Source organism: Dendrobates tinctorius, unplaced genomic scaffold, assembly GCF_039654945.1.
Source record: "Dendrobates tinctorius isolate UK_male_01 unplaced genomic scaffold, ASM3965494v1 ptg000015l, whole genome shotgun sequence".
Taxonomy (NCBI): domain Eukaryota; kingdom Metazoa; phylum Chordata; class Amphibia; order Anura; family Dendrobatidae; genus Dendrobates; species Dendrobates tinctorius.
The window spans coordinates 19651237-19672027 of NW_027361683.1; the positions used below are offsets into that span (position 1 = coordinate 19651237).

The following is a 20791-nucleotide window of genomic DNA, read 5'->3' on the forward strand; positions in this document are numbered from 1 at the left end:
CATTGGTTTGGATGCAGTCTTTCTCATCCACTGCTTTCAGTACTTCTGGATGAAAGCGCTGTAAATGTCTCTTTAGATTAGAAGCTCTGGTAGGAGCATTTTTATCTTTGCCTGAATATGCACTCATCTTGCCTTCACAGCATTTGTTTTCGTCTGGATCATTTGTCATACACTGACAGACATAATGTTTTCTATCTTGAGTGATGGTGAAATGTTCAAATACAGCTGATTTAATGTGATGCTTCTTTGACATTCTCAGTTTTTAATTCTGCATTCACAATCCAAATGACAATTGTTTTTCCTAAAAACAATTGTACAAAATTATTGCCAGGTCGTACAACTGATATAGCGGTCAGTAATACTGTTATTATTCCTCATGTACTCACAGTTAACTGATGCAAAGTTTGTTGAAAGGATAATACTTCTTACAGTCTTCCTCTTCTGAGTAGCAGGCAGCTGTGAGATGCTTGGAAGACGCACACCTAGTATGATCTAGTCTAGAGGAGGAGCTTTACTACTAACAATTTGCAACACATTTTCACTTTCAGTTTCATACATTGTAAGTAGGGGGGTTGGGGCAGCATGAGGTTAACCAAGTATAAGATTAGATAAGGGCAGTGGAGAACAGTGACACACAAGAAGTAAGAAATGTCTCTATCTCCAGCAGAACTGCTTATCACTGTTGTTCATAGTTTGATAGAACATATATATTTGAGTAACATTTATAAAATTCATATGAAAGTTCAATTATGAAATATTAATACATTTTTTTTAAAGCTGGAGTACATTTCTACCGACTCCAACCAAAACTAACTCAGACTCCGACTCCACAGCCCTGAATAAAACCATTACTATTTTGTATTTCATAGGAATTTTCCTACAGCTTCTCCCTCCCCTCCACCTTCATTTGCTGGTATTATGCAAATTCTACATTTTGTTACACGTCAGTTGCAAGTACAAGTCCAATATTACTCTGCATTCTACAACACTGAAGAATATTACTGGTATTTTTTATACCACATCAGTAGTCATAGATGGATATCTAGAAGATTTATTCATCAGTAGTCTATAAGCGAAACAGTGAATACTTCAAAAACGCCCACTCAGCCACTGGGGTAAATATCTATTTATTTGTGAGGCCACTACTCCCTTGAGTTCATGGCAAGCTTAAAAACAGCAGGTGAAATACTGAAACCTGTTTATCACCTGTTTACCCTAGAGATATTGGCATCCACCTAGGGACATAGGGTGGAACAAACAGCCTGAGGGACAGATGATATCTGGATCATAGCCAAAAAACTAAGATAAGCGCCATGTCAGATTAATGACATTGTGCAAAACCGAGCATTCAGCTACAACTGGCATTGTTTCTGCACTGTGATAGATGATTAAAAGTTAACAGCAGAAATCAACAGGACAATGCTTTTGGTCTTGTTTAATAAAACAAAGCACAAAAGGTTTCACAGGACCTTTAATACGCTCTGTTAAACCAAAGTAATTAACCTGGGAGACTTCAGACATTATGGGACAATGTTAAAGGAAAACTGAAAAAGACGACGAGGTTATCCACCTTTGGGTGCAGGTATATAAAAAAAAAAAAAAAAGCCCCAATCTCCTTCTTTAAAGGGAATCTGTCACCCCTTTTTTCGAATATGAGCTGCTGGCACCGACATCAGGGGATTATCTACAGCATTCTGTAATGCTGTAGATAAGCCCCCCCCCATGTAAGCTGAAAGATAAGAAAAAAGAGTTAGATTATACTCACCCTGGCGTTCGGTCCGGTCCAATGGGTGTCGCCGGCCGGTCCAGCGCCTCCCATCTTCATATGATGCCGTCCTCTTCTTTCCTTCCTGTAGTGGCTCGCCGGACCAGATCGCGACTCCCTCCGAACCGGACCCGGAACGCCCCTGGGTGAGTATAATATAACTCCTTTTTCTTATCCTTCAGGTTACATCGGGGGCTTATCTACAGCATTACAGAATGCTGTAGATAAGCCCCTGATGTCAGTGTCGCCATATTCGAAGAAAGGGGTGACAGATTCCCTTTAAGAATGTACCACAATTAAAAATTCACAAAGGGTGGTCATCACAGTATAACAGCAGCTTAATAAAAAGATAACTCTGCAAAGGTTACAAATATCAAACAGGAATGTTCTGTTTTTTTCTTTTCTTTTAATTTTTTTATATACATTTCTTATGGAATGTACGTTTTTTCTTTTTCTTAATTTTGCTTTACTGTTGTAATTGTCTATTTTGGTTATTGTGCATTAACTGTTGATTATCTCCCCCCCCCCCCCCCCCCAATTCCTTTCCTTCCTTCATTATTTCAAAATTCAATACAACTGTTTGGAAAAACAAATATCAAACAGAAAAAGATGCGCATAGACAAAGTATGATATGTTGAGAGAAAAAAAAATATTAGGAAATACATGAGGATTATTATTATTACATTAAGGTTATTTTCTAATGGGATGAGAATTAAAAAAATATATATATTAGGAGCAGCGCGTTACACATACATGCGTAAGGCCACGCTTCGGCAATAAGGATGTAGGCAATCATCTGCCTGTTAGCCAAGCAATATGGGTTTTTGCAGGATAGTTTGGCTGCATGATATATTAGTCTGCACAGGGTTGGGGAACGTAAAACCAGAAGAAATAGTAAATTAATTGTACAGTCACTACACAATCAAGTAGTGTGAGAATACAGAAGGAAAAAAAAAAAAAAAGGAAAGTTTTCTGAAATTTGGGAAAAAGGAACAATGAACATTTTAAAAACACGTAAAAAGTACAAATTTACAATAATACACAAATGATTATAGTGGCATAAAACGTCCCAGAACTTACAGTGAACATGGGAGGAAGAATGATGCGAGATCCTCGCTAGCTGAACAAGAAAGGTTACATTTCCTTCCTGGTTTCGGCTACAAAACAGTTTTGCAAATCTGCAGTTTAAACTCCACCCAGCCACCTATTAAAGCAGTAGCACAGCCTGGAGATTATCCTTCATGGGGTAGTACAACACAAAGGGAGACTGGCAATTGTTTAGGAAAAGCAATGATTGTTTAAGATCAATAAGGAATAATGTGCAAGTGCCTGGGAGTAATAAAGAATGGATACTTTACTACTACTTTGTTTCACAAGGGATATGAGAAACTGTCAGGCAGTATTGGCATAACCATTATGTGTTAATAAGTACAGTACAAAGTGTGCTATTATATCCTGATCGCCAGCCCCAGAAAGATGCCAACCATGTGAAAAATTGCAACACAACGATGAAGAAACATTCACAATGATTTACCAGCAATGAAAAGTCCCATGCAGCTAATGTCTAAAAGCATGACATTAGAATCTACGGGGAAGCATCACTTCCAACAATTGCATGGCTTGATTCAACCTTCAAAGAAAGGGTAAACTTATAGGCCTGAAACTCTACCCCATGCCCCATTGCTTGAAGATATGACTGTACTCAATGTAGTAAATCACCAAATTCTGAGAGCATGCTGCAGGCTTTTTGCATTGTTCATGAAGAAAAATGTTGAAAAAATGCTTTCAAATATGGTCCAAAGAATGTTTGAGTAAGACAAACTCTTTATACACTTTTAGCCTAAGGCATAAATTAAAAGAAAACCCATGCAAATACAACATTATGTGAAACACTGAATTGATTTTGAATATCATGACTATATGGCTGGAACTAATCCATCTCTAGTTTCACTTCAGTCTTGATTGTGAAAGGCACACACTACAGATTGTCCTCTAGGTCTTAATGAATAATAACCATAGTATCAATACATTTTTATTGTTCCATACATATGGTGTCACTAAATACGGTACGCTAACAAATATCAAATTACCTATATTATCATTTAAAATATTTGAACCAAAAATGCTTTATTGGAAACACATAATAAACATATAAATACTACAATAAAAAGGGGTACTTCATGTAATGGAGGGACAAGTAAATAAATCTGCTCACCTAAACAAACAGCAGTGCTGTATATAAGCACCATTATAGCCGACTACAATAAGTCCTTCTTAATACATCCTCAGTGGCACAACACAGCAATATATGGTAATAAAATAAAGAAGATTTAAATCTTGCATTAAAGAGGCATTCCCATCTCCAAAATCCTATCCCAATGTGTAGGTGTGAGAATTATATTAGCAAAAATCTCAAATTAGAAATATAGTATAGTTTTTCAGATTCACTATGTCTTTTTCCTCATGTGCAGGCATTGCAGGACCTTAGGTATCCATGATTATGACCACTATCAACTAGCTGTCACTATATCAGTGGTCGTAACCATGGATACCTAAAGTCCTGCAATGCCCGCAAATGAGGAACGAGAGACAGAATCAGAAAAACTATACAAAATTTCTATTTGGAAGCATTTGCTATTCTTATTATTATTACTACTATTATACCTTATACATATTAGGATAGATCTTGAAGATGGGAATGCCCCTCTAAAGTGCTGGTGCAGTGAAGACAGCAGGCAAGGCAGGTCCCGATGTCCTCCTGCCCCGACGCGCGTATTGCCTCGATTACTCAGGGGGCGCAATTTTGAATATCATGACTATATGGCTTGAAATACCCCTTCTCTAGTTTCACTTCACTTTTCATTGTTAAGGCATGAGTTTATGGCCACAGAATATTCTCTAGGCCTAAATGAATAAGCAATACTATGATGAACTACCATAGGATTGGAAATATAACATTACAGAGCAAGGACAAGCACTTCCCAATCTAAACTGGTAAAAAAAAAAAAAAAAAAGGTTTTTCACTTTTTCATGGTGTGTAAAAAGATCCCAGCAACTTTTCTTTTGACTGACTGAAGTTATTACTTCTACCCAGCAAGGGGATAAGCAAGCAGCTGCCATATTTTCCTACAAGATGAAAGGCACTGGAAAAGATCTAAAGAAGGGGCGTGCAATAAATTCTCAAGGAGCCACATGAGAGACTAAGGGTCTATCGATCCACCAGCAAACCCGACAACGATACAACCCGGTCAGGATCGCTGGTGCATCGCTAAATGGTCGCTTGTGAGCTGCCAAACAGGCAGATCTCTCCAGTGACACAACAATGATACAGCGATCCTTCGGGGGTCGCTGTCACCTGTTACACCGCAGCGATTCTGACGACTTCCGCCTGCGTCCATGAGTTCTGCGATGTCGCTAGTCGGCGCCGAACACAGCGATGCATGCCGGCCAGCGGGATGCCAACGATCAGAAAATGGCCTGTGACATTCGAGCACGATCAGTGATATCCAGTGGGGGGGGGCGGTCACAGGTAAGTGTCACACAAAGCGAGATCGCTGTTGCGTCACAAAATCAGTGACGCTTTAGCGATAGCGATAGCTATCTCGCTATGTGAGAAAGGCCCTTACCTGTTGCATTGTGGGGGCGACCCAACCGGCGGAACTTAATCCTGCTCAACCTGCTTAATCCTGTTTTATTTTAATTGTATTAAATATTAAAGGGAACCTATCAGCAGGATTGTGCTGAGTAACCTACAGACAGCGTCAGCTTGGCGCCATTGTACTGATTACAATGATACCTTAGTTGATGAAATCCGTCTTGTGATTGTTGTTTGATCTTTATTTGTAGTTCTCGTGCTTTGGGGCAGCCTGTGTGTGTGTGTGTGTGTGTGTGTGTGTGTGTGTGTGTGTGTGTGTGTGTGTGTGTGTGTGTGTGGGGGGGGGTCTTCATGTGGTGTTCTGCTTGCATATTCATACTGATGGCTTATGACCAGTCAGTGAACACTTATTGATGTGCCCCATATTTTACTGGTGAATAGAATAGGTTTGAAATAAATAAATAAAAAATTCACATTCAGCAGGCAGGCGCCGACCAGGACTTCATCCACGTGGCGTTGCGAGCCGCATAAGATGAAGAACTGTTTTTGGCCACAAACCTAACAGACTCAGCGGAAACATCCGCCATAAATGCCATGGCCAACTTCATTAAAGAAAGGGAAGCCAGGATGTCTTCCTAGGAGTTTTGTTACTCCAATGTTCCTCTAGCTGTCTGGTATAGACGTTTTCTTAGCCACCTTGGCCGCAGGTGTGTCTTATACTGGTATTATTTTCCCATATCTTAATGTCCTCCGGCTCATAGGGCAAATGAATCCTGAAGTCTCGGGCTATCACCAGACGTTTCTCCGCGTCCTCCCATTCCTCCACAGTCTTAGCCCGGATATGATTATTTACTGGGAACACTTGTTGTCTTTGGGATCTGAGACCCCTAAACATCTGTCCTGGACTGACTTCGGTTTTGGGGCTTCCTCCACCAGCCTTGTGCTACTGACTGCCTAAATGAGCTCTTCAGTGTCCTCAGAAGCAAAAAGATATCTCTTGTCCCCATCCGGATTCTCCGGAGCTACCTTCCCTTCGTTGTCCTGATCTGATCCCAGGAATTGGAGCGCTTCCTCTGAGCTTAACTCATCAAGGTCATTTAGCCCTTGAACCTGGATTGGTAGACTGTGGCGAGGGCAAGGCTAGAGATAGAGGCCTGGACCTCCTCTCAGATCATGGACAGCATCTCTGAAAGAAGAGACGGCTGCTTTTCCCTCACAAATTTTGTGGTGCAGCTTTCACAAAGTAATTTTCCATAAGCCTCAGGTAACTTCATACTACAAACAGGGCATTGCTTGGACTTCATAGAGGCCTTGCCAGACCTCTTAGTGTAGGGAGCTTAATTGCAGGGTTTCCCTTATCCTGATTTAGTATAAAGAGAAGGGGAATAATCAGGCTGCTGTAATAAAAGTGGGGTTGCATCAATCCAACTTACCAAGCAGCCGTGCTCTCTGTATGCTTCGTCCATTATGCCTGAACCCATGCAGAGTGACCCCCCCTAGACAGCGGCAACGATATGTTACCTGTCTCCTATGATACTTCCGCGTTCCACTGCGGAACACAGGCCTAAACCGGAAGCCAGGTGCGCCACGGATGTGCGTCTGTTCCTCATACTGCGCGTCTGCCCGGAAGAGGCTGCACATCGCCGGACGGCATTGGAGCCGAGAGCCCTTCATCGGAGGGAAGCGGCTCAACCCAGGAACCCTCCGCTCGAATGGTCTCTGTGGCAGAGGGACGGATTAGGTGTGCCGCACGATCTCCCTGAGCCTGATCTCGTATGCTCTGCTCTTCTCGTGTGTCCCTCCATGCAAGGCAGGGACAGGAAAAACACTGAGGGAGGAGGGTGGGAGGGGCTTTTTAACCTCTTGTGTTTTTCCTCTCCCTGTTAAGCCCCCGTCACACACACAGCTGAGTCACAAGTTTTGTGATGCAACAGCGATCTCACCAGCGAGATCGCTGTGTGTGACAGCTATCAGCAACCAGCCCCCCTGCCGGGTATCGCTGTGGAAACCTCTGGACATTTTTGGGGTCGCTGGTCTCCCGCTGGTCAGCACGCATCGCTGCGTGTGACAGGCGGGAGACCAGCGAGCAGGAGCTGGTAACTAAGGTACACATCGGGTTTCTAAGGGGGCGCGCTGCGCCTAGAAACCCGATGTGTACCTTAGTTACCAGCGTGCTGATGCAGGGAGCTGGTAACCAAGGTACACATCGGGTTTCTAAGTGCTGCGCCCCCTTAGAAACCCGATGTGTACCTTAGTTACCAGCGTGCTGATGCAGGGAGCTGGTAACCAAGGTACACATCGGGTTTCTAAGTGCTGCGCCCCCTTAGAAACCCGATGTGTACCTTAGTTACCAGCTCCCTGCACCAGCGCGCTGGTAACCAAGACGTGCGTCGCTTGTTACCCGCGTGTCGCTGGTCAAGCTGCCTGTTTGACAGCTCACCAGCGATCACAGAGCGACTCACCAGAGATCCTGACAAGGTGATATCGTTATCGGGATCGCTGGTGAGTCGCTATGTGTGACGGGGTCCTAAGGAGGAGGACAACCTACATGGTGCTGTCAGGAGGGACGTCCTGGAAATAAAGATTAAACAACCACCACAACAAGATGGATTTCATCAATCAAGGAATAATTTTAAATCAGTATAACTGTGCCAACCTGACACTGTCAGTAGGTTACTCGGCACAATGCTGCTGACAGGTTCCCTCTAAGTGGTTAAAATTAAATCTGTTTGACTAGCTGCTATTGTTAATGCATATTAAAAAGGAACCTGTCACCTCGTTTTGCCGCTATAAGATGCGGCCACTGCCTTTCGGGGCTTATCTACAGCATTCTAGATAAGCCCCGGTCCGATGGGTGTCGCAGGTCGGGTCCGACGCCTCCCATTTTCATGCGATGTCATCCTGCTTGCTTCGTGTTGCGCTCCTGCGCAGGCAAACTCATCTGCCCTGTTGAGGGCAGAGCAAAGCACTGCAGTGCGCAGGTGGCGAGAAAGGTTAGAGAGGTCCAGCGCCTGCGCACTGCAGTACTTTGCTCTGCCCTCAACAGGGCAGAGAAGTACACCAGCGCAAAAGCACGATGGCCAGGGAGCGACGAAGCAAACAGGAGGACAGCGTTTAAAGAAGATGGGAGGTGCCGATCCGGACCTGCGACACCCATCAGACCGGACCGCCCCCGGGTGAATATAATAACCTTCTCTTGCAGGTAGGACCGGGGGCTTATCTACAGCATTCTACACGGTGTTCCAAATTATTATGCAAAAAATATTCCCTCATATTTTCTCTAAATTACCTATGAATTGCAGTCATTGTTATTTTCCAGTCATCTAATATTCTAGTATAATTGCAATGCTTTTGAACAAACTGCATATGAAAACAGTATATTTTTAAAAATAAGAAACACTCAAAATGCATGTTCCAAATTATTATGAACAGCAGAGTTTTCAACCTTTTTATTTTGAACAAAAAAATGGTCAATTGTGAAATTATAAGCATTATCAGCTTATTACAAAATGAAATCAAACAGTTTTCAAGTCAAAACTTTATTTTAGGTGATGTTACATTTGCACATAGGACCCCTTGTTCGAAAGAAGCTTCTGAACTCTCTCGTCCATTGAATTTGTCAGTTTTTGGATGGTTTGTGCTTCAATTGTTTTGCATGTGGACAGAATACCCTCCCAGAGCTGTTGCTTAGATGTGAACTGCCTCCCACCATCATAGACACTCCTTTTGATGATGCTCCAGAGGTTCTCAATGGGGTTGAAGTCAGGGGAAGATGGTGGCCACACCATAAGTTTGTCCTCTTTTATGCCCATAGCAGCCAGAGATGCAGATATGTTATTTGCAGCATGAGACGGTGTATTATCATGCATGGAAATGATCTTGCTGCGGAAAGCACGGTTCTTCCTCTTGAACCATGGCAGGAAGTGCTGTTTTAGAAACTCCACATAGATTATGGAGTTCATCTTTACCCCTTCTGGGATCCTAAAGGGGCCGACAATCTCTCCCCATGATTCCAGCCCAAAACATTACTCCACCTCCTACTTGTTGGCGCCTTAGCCGTGTTTTCATGGGGTGTCCATCAACCAGCCATCCTCCACTCCATCCATCTGGACCATCGAGCGTTGCACGGCACTCATCGGTGAACAAAACAGTTTGGAAGTCAGTCTTCATGTATCGTTTGGCCCACTGGAGCCGTTTCTGCTTGTGTGCAGTGGATAGAGGTGGTCGACAGGATGGCTTACGCACAGCTGCAAACCTCTGAAGGACCCTGCATCTTGTTGTTCGGGGGACGTTGGAGGCACCAGCAGCTTCAAAAACTTGTCTGCTGCTATAACAAGTCATTTTTGCAGCTGCTCTTTTAACCTGACGCAATTGCCTGTTGGAAAGAGTCCTCAATTTTTCCTTATCAGCATGCACACGTGTGTGCTGGGAACCGGCTACATACTTCTTGATTGTGCGATGATCACGATGAAGTGTCTTGGCAATGTTGATTGTAGTCATGCCTTGACCTAAATACTCCACAATTTGTTGCTTCTCAGCAGCCGACACATCCTTTTTCTTTCCCATTTTGGCAAAAAATGTAGGCTGCTTAATAATGTGGAACAGCCTTCTTACAGAGTCTTGCCTTTATTTGGACACACCTGCCAAACTAATTTGCACAGGTTTCTGCAATTGCTTTCAGTGATATAAAGAGCCCTGACACACATCACCATCAATGAGTTTAAATGACAAACAAAAAAATTCTAACCTTATCACTCCTAAACTCTTTTTGCATAATAATTTGGAACACAGTTTATAATAAGCCCAGAATGGCAGTGGCCGCATCTTATAGCTGCAAAACAAGGTGACAGGTTCCCTTTAAGAGAAAGCTTATCTTAACATTCTTACCTGTAGCAGTGAATATACATATACCTTATATACTCGTGTACTAGCCGAGTTTTTCAGCACATTCATTTCTCTTATAGCACGCATAGTGACAGCTGCAGCTCTCGTTGGTGGCGGCTCATATTCATTACCTTAATAAGCGGTGCCACATGATCGCTCAGCACAGGAAGAGCTGCAGGAAGCCGGCACCAACGAGATGCTGCGAGAGCGCCGGGACCAACGAGATGCTGTGAGGGCACGTTGGAGGATGAGTAGCATGTTTTGTTTTTTTTGTAATAGGAAGCATGAATACAGGACAGCTTCGGAGAGAGACACGCATACCAGGACAGCGACGGGGGGGACAATGCATACCCGGCATATACTCGAGTCAATAAACGTACCCAGTTTTCCGTGGCAAAAGTAGGTGTCCCGGCTTATACTCTAGTATATACGGTAATTATGCTGCTCTTGTTATTCAGCCATTGTATCTTGATCAACAGCTGCCAATAAAATGTGATGACACACACAATGTTCCCACACAACCTTTCAAAGAATATGATGACCCCTCACACAATGTCACCACAGAGCCCCACCCGCATTATAATGTACCCACACCCTCATTACAGTATATATGTCTCCAAAATGGTCCCCCTACAGAGTATGTCCCCTCAACACAATATGCTCTTCCCACACAGTACCCCTCCACAGTATGTCCCCAACAAAGGTCCTTATAGAATACTAGATGGAGGCCAGATGCTATCGCATCGGGGGGTCACAGTGCTCTGCACGCGAGATTTCCGTTACAAACAGATATACTCGTCTTCCAAAGGCCCCCGATCTCCTCTCCATGCTCCCAGCATCTTCCAGTCCCCAGTAATTCTTAGCGCGAAGGACCGGAGAGGACGTCACTCTCGCGAGAGCGCGACGTCATCAGCGGCCTTTCGCGCAAAGCATTACTGGGACTGGAAGATACCGGGCGTGGTGAGAGGAAGGAAAGAGTCCAGGGGCCATCGGAAGGTGAGTATATCACTATTTTTTATTTTAATTCTATTTTTTACAGGTTTATGGTACCCAGGGCCTGGAGGAGAGTCTCCTCTCCTCCGAACCCTGGGTACCATTCGCATATTGAGCGCTGCGTCGGTCATCTCCCGGCTGCGTCGCCACTGACCTCCGTGCGGCAGGAGATGACCCGCGGCAACCGAAGGGAGATCAGCGGCTAGCGCCGCTGATCTCCCGGCAGTAGCTGTGGCGTGTCGTTCAAATTCCGTGCCAATTTGCGGCCAGACTGCGCCTATCGCTGATTGGTCGCAGCCTGCCGGGTGCGACCAATCAGCGACGCGGGATTTCCGTTACAGACAGAATTAGACGATTATATAGTAGATAATGTCCTGTCAAAGCCACTCACAGTATAATCACTTCCTAATGCCCTGCACAAAGTGTAATGTCCAGAAAAAGTTGCTCACACCGTATGAAGTCACCACACAGTCCCAACAATGCAGATGAGCTGAAGGCTGCTATCAAAGCAACCTGGGCTTCCATAACACATAAGCAGTGCCACAGGCTGATTGCCTCCATGCCACGCCACACTGATACAGTAATTGATGCCAAAGGAGCACCGACCAAGTATTGAGTTCATTTACTGAACATACATTTCAGTAGGCCAACATTTAGGATTTTAAAGTCATTTCTCAAGGTGGTGTTATAAAGTATTCCAATTTACTGAGATGACTTTCGGGTTTTCATTGGCTGTAAGCCATAATCATCAACATTAACAGAAATAAACACTTGAAATACAGTAGATCACTGTTTATAATGACTATATAATATGAGTTTCACTCTTTGTATTTAAGAACTTAAATTAACTTTTTGATGAAATTATAATTTTGTGAGAAGCAACTGTATGTTATATATGTATTGATCTAAACACCTTATGATTCAGTTCGTTAGATGTCTTTAGGGCATGTCCACACAAGTTAAACATGAAGATTTAAGAGTACATTGACATGTGAATTTGCCATCTACATTACATTAGTTTATACTGCTGATTCTTACCATTGCTTTACAAAGGCTGAAATCTAAGTGAAACCTGTGATAAATCAGCAAATTGCAAAGCATTTGGTGCAAACTTTTCTTCTGCAAGATTGTCTTCTGTGGATGTACCCTTACAGCCAGTTAGCGTTTTGTAGACATTGAGAAGGTATGGGTCTCAAATTCAACAGAAGAAAACATTTAGCAGAGAAATATTTTAACAAGGAAGATCATTCCTATTTTACCACTGACAAGTGGTTTCATTGTGCAGCTGGGAACTGTCAGCATGTGGGATAGATATCATTTATCATAAATAAGCAAGAATAGTTTCACAATGATAATACACAATGATTTACATTTCGATTACACAGATATCCCAACAAATGGATGATATCAATAGCAGCTGCAAAGCATCAACACAAACATGTTTCATTCAGAGCCAAGCAGCTGGGTTTAAGAAACATTCAAGATGCAAGATGTAATCATAAAAAATATAATACACATGCATAAAGTGTTTCCATTGAGGTACTTACGGTGTTATTTACACAAAAGACTCAAAAATATACCCTGCATTCATGCACTGAGAAGGAAATCAAAGCAAATAATTGTAACCATATTTTTCACATACCATACTTAAAGAAAACCCATCACTATTGAAATGCAAGTCCAATCTTGTAGGCACCGTGTTATAGAACAGAGTACATCGATATGAAGTTATGATAAAAGACTCCGTATAACCTGTGTTTCTGGGATATATAATCCAGTGGGTAGTCCTATCAGTGACTGACAGCATCTATTTACAAGTGTGCATATAGAGATAGTTCTCAATTACTGAATCGAAAAGTCCAGAAAAAGCAGAAGAGAGGTTTAAATCATGAAAACTCACATTATACTGAATCCTTTCTCCCAAACTGTATCAATCTATGCCACGCTTTCTGCTCTATGGCACAGTGCCTGACTGCATTTTCACAGTGACAAGTTAACTTTAACCACTTCACGCTGCAGAAAAATCATTGTTGTCAGGAAATGCACTGCATAAAATATGTATTTTTATGACACATTGTTGCGTGCATTTTGTATGCCGTTTTAGCTCCTTCACACCGCAGCCCTTTTTCATTTTTGCAGTTTCAATTTTCGCTCCCCTTCTTCCCAGAGCCAAAAACTTTTATTTTTCCGTCAATATGGCCATGTGAGGGCTTGTTTTTTGCGGGACGAGTTGTGCTTTTGAAGGACACCATTGGTTTTACCATAACGAGTACTCGAAAAGAAGTAAAAAAAATTCCAAATGCGGTGAAATTACAAAAAAAAAAAGTGCAAGTACACAACCGTTATTGTATTTTTTACCATGTTCACCAAATGCTAAAACTGACCTGCCATTACGAGTGTGTAGACACCAAACATGCCTAGGTTTTTTTATTTGAATGGTGAAAACAAAATTCAGAGTTTGTTTAAAAAAAAAAAAAAAAGCGTCATTTTCCAAGACCCATAGCGTCTCCAGTCTTCATTATCTGGGGCTTGGTGAGGGCTTACCCTTTGCGTGCTGAGCCAACGATCTCAAATTACACTATTTTGGTGTAAATACGATATTTTGATCGCCCGTTATTGCAATGTTGCGGTGACCAAAAAAAAAAGGTAATTCTGACATTGACTTTTTTCGCTACGCCATTTACCTATAGGGTTAATTATTTTTATAGCTTGATAGATCTGGCAATTCTTTGGATTTTTTTCACCACTTAAATAAAAAAAAAAAAAACTATACATGTTTCTATCTTTGAACTTGGAACGACCTGGAGAATCATAATGGCAGGTCAGGTTTAGCATTTGATGAACATGGTAAAAATAAAATCCAAAAACAGTTGTGGAATTACACTCTTTTTGCAATTTCACCGCACTTGGAATTTCTTTCCCCGTTTCTGAGTACACGACATGGTAAAACCAATGGTGTTGTTCAAAAGTACAACAGGTCTTGCAAAAAACAAGCCCTCACATGGCCATATTGATAGAAAAATTTAAAAAAAAAAAAGTTATGGCTCTGGGAAGAAGGGTAGCGAAAAAAATGAACACATGAAAAAGGTCTGCGGCATGAAGGGGTTAAGCGGTGAAAAAAATTCTAGCTTGTAAAAAAGAAAAAAAAAGCGCCAGGCTCTGAGACCCGTAGCGTCTCCATTTTTCAGGATATGGGGCTGGGTGAAGGCTTATTGTTTGCGCACCGAGGTCACGTTTTTATTGATACAGTTTTGGGGTAGATAAGATGTTTTGATCACCTGTTATTGCATTTTATTGCAATGTTGAAGCTAGCACAAAAAACGTAATTCTGGCGTTTTGATTTATCTCGCTATGCCGTTTACCAATCGGATTATTTCTTTTTATATTTTGATAGATCGGACGTTTCTGAATGCAGCGATACCAAATGTGTATTTTTTTATGGTTTTATTTTGCAAGAGGGGAGATTTGAACTTTAATCATGTTTATTTTTTTTTTTACACACCTTTTATTAGCTTAAATAGTTTTAAATAGCCTTGAAGCTGTGATCTTCTGATTGTTTGTGCTACACATAGCAGGGTTTCATCCCTGCTATGTGTAGCAGAAATGGTCATCTGCTATGAACGCCAGCCACTGTGCGGCGCTCATAACAGATCTGCAATGAGAAGCATGGGGTTCTCGTGCAGACCCCAAGTTGTCATGCCAACCCATGGGCGCCCCGCGATCAAGTGACAGGTGCCCCGATGGGCATGGTTCGTGACATGCTTCTGGCGCGTTTATGCTAAATGCTGCTGTCAGATATTGACAGTGGCATTTAACATGTTAACACCAGCAGCTGTTAAGGGCACATATCAGCTGATCTGATCAGCTGTCATGTACCTGAAAAGATGTGGTCTCCGATGCCGAGAGGGAGGCGGCTTAAGACGCATCTATACGTCAAAGGGCATAAAGAGGTTAATGGAATGTGGGGAAAAAAAAATTTCAAAAAAATTTCAAAAATTATACTTCAGCCCCAAATTTACGTTCACAAGGATAACAGATAAAAATGAACCCCAAAATCTGTTGTGAAATTTCTCCCGAGTATGGAGACACCCCAGATGTGGAAGAAAACTGTTTTGGTGCTCAGCAGGGCTTGAAAGGGAAGGAATGCAAAAATGGCTGGAATCTAGAGCAGACGCCATGACAAGTATGGAGAGCCCCTGATATGCCTTAACAGTGGAAGCCCCCCACAAATGACCCCAGTTTGGAAACTAGACCCCTAAAGAAATGTATCTAGATGTATGGTGAGCACCTTGGTGCTTTAGAGAAGTTTATAACATAGATCCATGTAAATAAAAATATTTTTCCCACAAAAAGGTTATTTTAGCCCCAATTTTTCTATTTTCACAAAGGTTACAAAGAAAAATGGACTATACAATTTACTGTGCAATTTCTCCCGAGTACACCAACTAGGGCTGTGGAGTCGGTAAGCCAAACCTGCGACTCCGACTCCTCAATTTCCCTTACACCAACTCCGACTCCACCTCCCACATATATTGCTTATATTTAAGTGAAAAATGTATTGTAGTACAATGTGAACATCAGACATTTAATCATTTCTATGATCCAATAATCAAGATATTTAGATAGAACATAATATCTATTTATTGGAATACAACTTTAGAACACAAAACTGTAATAAATTGTAAATATGTAATACACTGTAAACATGTATACGGTACAGACCAAAGTTTGGACACACCTTCTCATTCAAAGAGTTTTCTTTATTTTCATGACTATGAAAATTGTAGATTCATTCTGAAGGCATCAAAACAATGAATGTTAACACATGTGGAATTATGTAATTAAAGTGTGAAACAACTGAAAATATGTCTTATATTCTAGATTCTTCAAAGTAGCCACCTTTTGCTTTGATTACTGCTTTGCACACTCTTCGCATTCTCTTGATGAGCTTCAAGTGGTAGTCACCAGAAATGGTCTTCCAACAGTCTTGAAGGAGTTCCCAGAGATGCTTAGCACTTGTTGGCCCTTTTGCCTTCACTCTGCGGTCCAGCTCACCCCAAACCATCTCAATTGGGTTCAGGTCTGGTGACTGTGGAGGCCAGGTCATCTGGCGTAGCACCCCATCTCTCTCCTTCTTGGTCAAATAGCCCTTACACAGCCTGGAGGTGTGTTTGAGGCCATTGTCCTGTTGAAAAAATAAATGATGGTCCAACTAAACACAAACCAGATGGAATAGCATGCCGCTGCAAGATGCTGTGGTAGCCATGCTGGTTCAGTATGCCTTCAATTTTGAATAAATCCCCAACAGTGTCACCAGCAAAGCGCCCCCACACCATCACACCTCCTCCTCCATGCTTCACGGTGGGAACCAGGCATGTAGAGTCCATCCGTTCACCTTTTCTGCGTCGCACAAAGACACGGTCATTGGAACCAAAGATCTCAAATTTGGACTCATCAGACCAAAGCACAGATTTCCACTGGTCTAATGTCCATTCCTTGTGTTCTCTAGCCCAAACAAGTCTCTTCTGCTTGTGGCCAGTCCTTAGCAGTGGTTTCCTAGCAGCTGTTTCCTAGCAGCTATTTTACCATGAAGGCCTGCTGCACAAAGTCTCCTCTTAACAGTTGTAGAGATGTGTCTGCTGCTAGAAAACTGTGTGGCATTGACCTGGTCTCTATTCTGAGCTGCTGTTAACCTGCGATTTCAGAGGCTGGTGACTAGGATGAACTTATCCTCCGCAGCAGAGGTGACTCTTGGTCTTCCTTTCCTGGGGTGGTCCTCATGTGAGCCATTTTCTTTGTAGCGCTTGACGGTTTTTGCCAATGCACTTGGGGACACTACACTTTCAAAGTTTTCCCAATTTTTCGGACTGACTAACCTTCATTTCTTAAAGTAATGATGGCCACTCGTTGTTCTTTACTCAGCTGCTTTTTTCTTGCCATAATACAAATTCTAACAGTCTATTCAGTAGGACTATCACCTGTGTATCCACCAGACTTCTGCACAACACAACTGATGGATCCAACCTCATTTATAAGGCAGGAAATCCCACTTATTAAACCTGACAGGCACACCTGTGAAGTGAAAACCATTTCCGGCGACTACCTCTTGAAGCTCATCAAGAGAATGCCAAGAGTGTGCAAAGCAGAAATCAAAGCAAAAGGTGGCTACTTTGAAGAACCTAGAATATAAGACATACAGTATTTTCAGTTGTTTCACACTTTTTTGTTAATTATATAATTCAACATGTGTTAATTCATAGTTTTGATGCCTTCAGAGTGAATCTACAATTTTCATAGTCATGAAAATAAAGAAAACGCTTTGATTGAGAAGGTGTGTCCACACACACTATGACTTATCTCGGCTAAGATAAAGCCTAGATCCTCAGGCTACATTCACACTATGGGCATAGCCAGGATCAAACCTACGGGGGGGTCAGAATCTCATACTGTTCCGCAGAATTTCATACTGCACACCTCAGCTGCTGCAGAACCTCATACTTCACACCCCTACACTTGAAAATAAAGCCTGCACCTTAAGAAGATGTGGTGATGAATGGAGTCTATTTATTCCAACTATCAGTTGATGTTGATGTTACTGAAGACGTGCAATGCCTCTCCTGGGCGTCCTTTTGGGCAGCTATGAGGTGTACCTGACTGGTGCTAAAAAAAAAAAAAAAAAAAAAAAAAAAAGGAGTGTTAGTCTGTGTGCTATCCGGCTTTCATTCTTTTTGGTACAGATATGAAATGGATAGACATATGGCTAAATGGATATATAGATAGAGCAGATTTCTAATCTGCTTTTGCTATTGAAAACATTATCTGAGCTCAAAAACCTTTCAGGTGATGCGGTTTTTTAAAAAGCTGATCTGCTTTTGCAACTGAAAAACGTATCCTCAAAAAACGCAGGAAAAACGCTGTGTGAATGTAGCCTTAGATCAGGAATAGAAGTGTCATTTATAGCAGGGCTGTGGAGTCGGTAAGCCAAACCTGCGACTCCGACTCCTCAATTTCCCTTACACCGACTCCAACTCCGACTCCCACATATATTGCTTATATTTAAGTGAAAAATTTATTGTAGTACAATGTGAACCTCAGACATTTAATCATTTTTATGATCCAATAATCAAGATATTTAGATAGAATAGAATATATATTGGTGTGCTACCCGGTTTTCATTCTTTTTGGTACAGATACGATTTGGATAGACAGATATGGATAAATGGATAGATAGAGCAGATTTCTAATCTGCTTTTGCTATTGAAAACATTATCTGAGCTCAAAAACCTTTCAGGTGATGCAGTTTTTTAAAAAGATGATCAGCTTTTGCAGCTGAAAAACGTATCCTCAAAAAACACAGGAAAAACGCTGTGTGTGAATGTAGCCTTAGATCAGGAATATAACAGCCATTTATAGGACATTTCATAACTTTCCCAAACTCCTATGAAAAAATATTCAGCACATCCTGCATTGAATTACTGTACCCAATTTATTATATATTTTAGGAGTCGGTCCATTTTATACCGACTCCAACTCCGACTCCACCAAAATGAGCACCGACTCCGACTCCACAGCCCTGATTTATAGGACATTTCATAACTTTACCAAATTCTTATGAAAAAATATTCAGCATATTCTGCATTGAACTAATGTACCCAATTTATTACATATTTTAGGAGTCGGAGTCGGTCCATTTTATACCGACTCCAACTCCACCAAAATGAGCACCGACTCTGACTCCACAGCCCTGACATCAACACACCATATGTGATCAAAACCTACTTTCAAAGCACAGTGCAAAGCTCAGAAAGGAAGAAGCGCAATATTGGAGCTCATATTTTGCTGGAATGGTTTGAGGGTGCCATGTCACAATGGCAGAGCCCATGAGGAGCCAAATCAACAGAACCCCCTATTGACATCATGTTACAAACTACACCTCTCAAAATTAATCTATGGGTGCAGTGAGCATGTTGACACTGCATGTGCCTCACAGAAATTTATACCATTGGGTGGCGAAGAAAGAAGAATTACATTTTTACCGCTAAAATGTTATTTTAGCCTCAAATAGGACAAAATGGACCTCTCAGTTTGTTGTGCAAATTCTCCTGCGTACACCAAAACCCTTCATGTAATAGGGAACTGCTTTTGAGGCACAGTAAAAAGCTCAGAAGGGAAGGAGCACCATATTATTGTGTAGAACTTACTGTTATGGTTTGCGGATGCCATGACTCACTGGGAGACAGGACTTTGAGTGGCCTATATATCATTATTTATTTATACAGCACCATTGATTCCATTGTGCTGTACATGAGAAGGGGTTACATACAAATTACAGATATCACTTACAGTAAACAACCTAACAATAACAGACTGGTACAGAGGGGAGAGGACCAGACCTTACATTCTTGGAAACTCCCAAAAAGTGATAGCATTTTAAAAACCGCACCCCTCAACTACTTTAACCTCTTAGTGACTGGGCCAAATTTATTTTTTTATTTTTTTTTTTGAAATCTGACATGTCACTATGTAGTAATAAATAACTCTGGAATGCAACGTATCCCATTGATTATGAGAGATATTTTTCGTGCCACATCATACTTTGAGATTATAGTAAATTTAGGTTGATATGTTTTGTGTTTATACAAAAATCAGAAAACAAAGACATAAATGTGCAGTTTTCAAACGTTAACCTCTTTCTGACATCAGACGTACCATCCCGTCCATGGGACACAGGCCCCTATGCCCATGGACGGGATAGTACATCTAGCGCAATCAGCGGCGCCCACGTGGTGAGCGCCGCTGATCACGGCCCGATGTCAGCTGATTATCACAAAGACACCCGGCACTATGTGTCAGGGGCGGTCACGGACCGCCCCCGACACATAAACCCCTTGCACACCGCGATCAAACACGGTGATCTGTGTTTGATCAGCGATCTGTCACAGGACAGTGATGTCCCCCCTGGGACAACCTAATAAAGTTTATAAAAAAAAAAACCGCTAAATAAAATATATATATTTATATATTCCCTAATAAATTCATTTTTTTTAAATAAAAAAAAAAAAAAAAAACACAATAAAAGTACACATTTGGTATCGCCGCGTCCGTAACGACCTGCCCTATAAAACTGTCCCATTAGTTAACCTCTTTAGCGAACCCCTTAAAAAAAATAAAAAAAAAACGAAGCAAAAAATAATGATTTATTATCATACCGCCGAACAAAAAGTGCAATAACGCGCGATCAAAAAGACGCATATAAATATCCATGGCACCGCTGAAAATGTCAGCTTGTCCCGCAAAAAACGAGCCACCACACAGCATCATCAGAGAAAAAATAAAAAAAGTTATAGCTCGCAGAATAAAGCGATGCAAAAATTATTTTTTATATAAAATTGTTTTTATTGCATAAAAGCGCCAAAACATAAAAAAACCACTTAAATGAGGTATCGCTGTAATCGTACTGACCCGAAGAATAAAACCGCTTTATCAATTTTACCGCACGCGGAACGGTGTAAACGCACCCCCCCCAAAAGAAAATCATGAAACGCTGGTTTTTG

The 20791-nt window shown here is 41.7% G+C and overlaps 1 protein-coding gene across 5 annotated transcripts in view; it reads right to left on the minus strand.

Moving 5' to 3' along the window:
• THRAP3 (thyroid hormone receptor associated protein 3) overlaps nucleotides 1–20791 on the minus strand; it is a 115718-nt gene that overhangs the window by 70749 nt on the left and 24178 nt on the right. The window contains exon 2 of one of the 5 annotated variants that reach the window (XM_073562706.1): nucleotides 17770–17897. The exons of 3 other annotated variants lie outside the window; for them this stretch is intronic. The gene's annotated coding sequence lies outside the window, so the exon portion shown is untranslated. Of the gene's footprint in view, nucleotides 1–2845; nucleotides 2904–17769; nucleotides 17898–20791 lie in introns of those variants that run through there. One more of the 5 variants, XM_073562711.1, reaches the window with a different exon arrangement.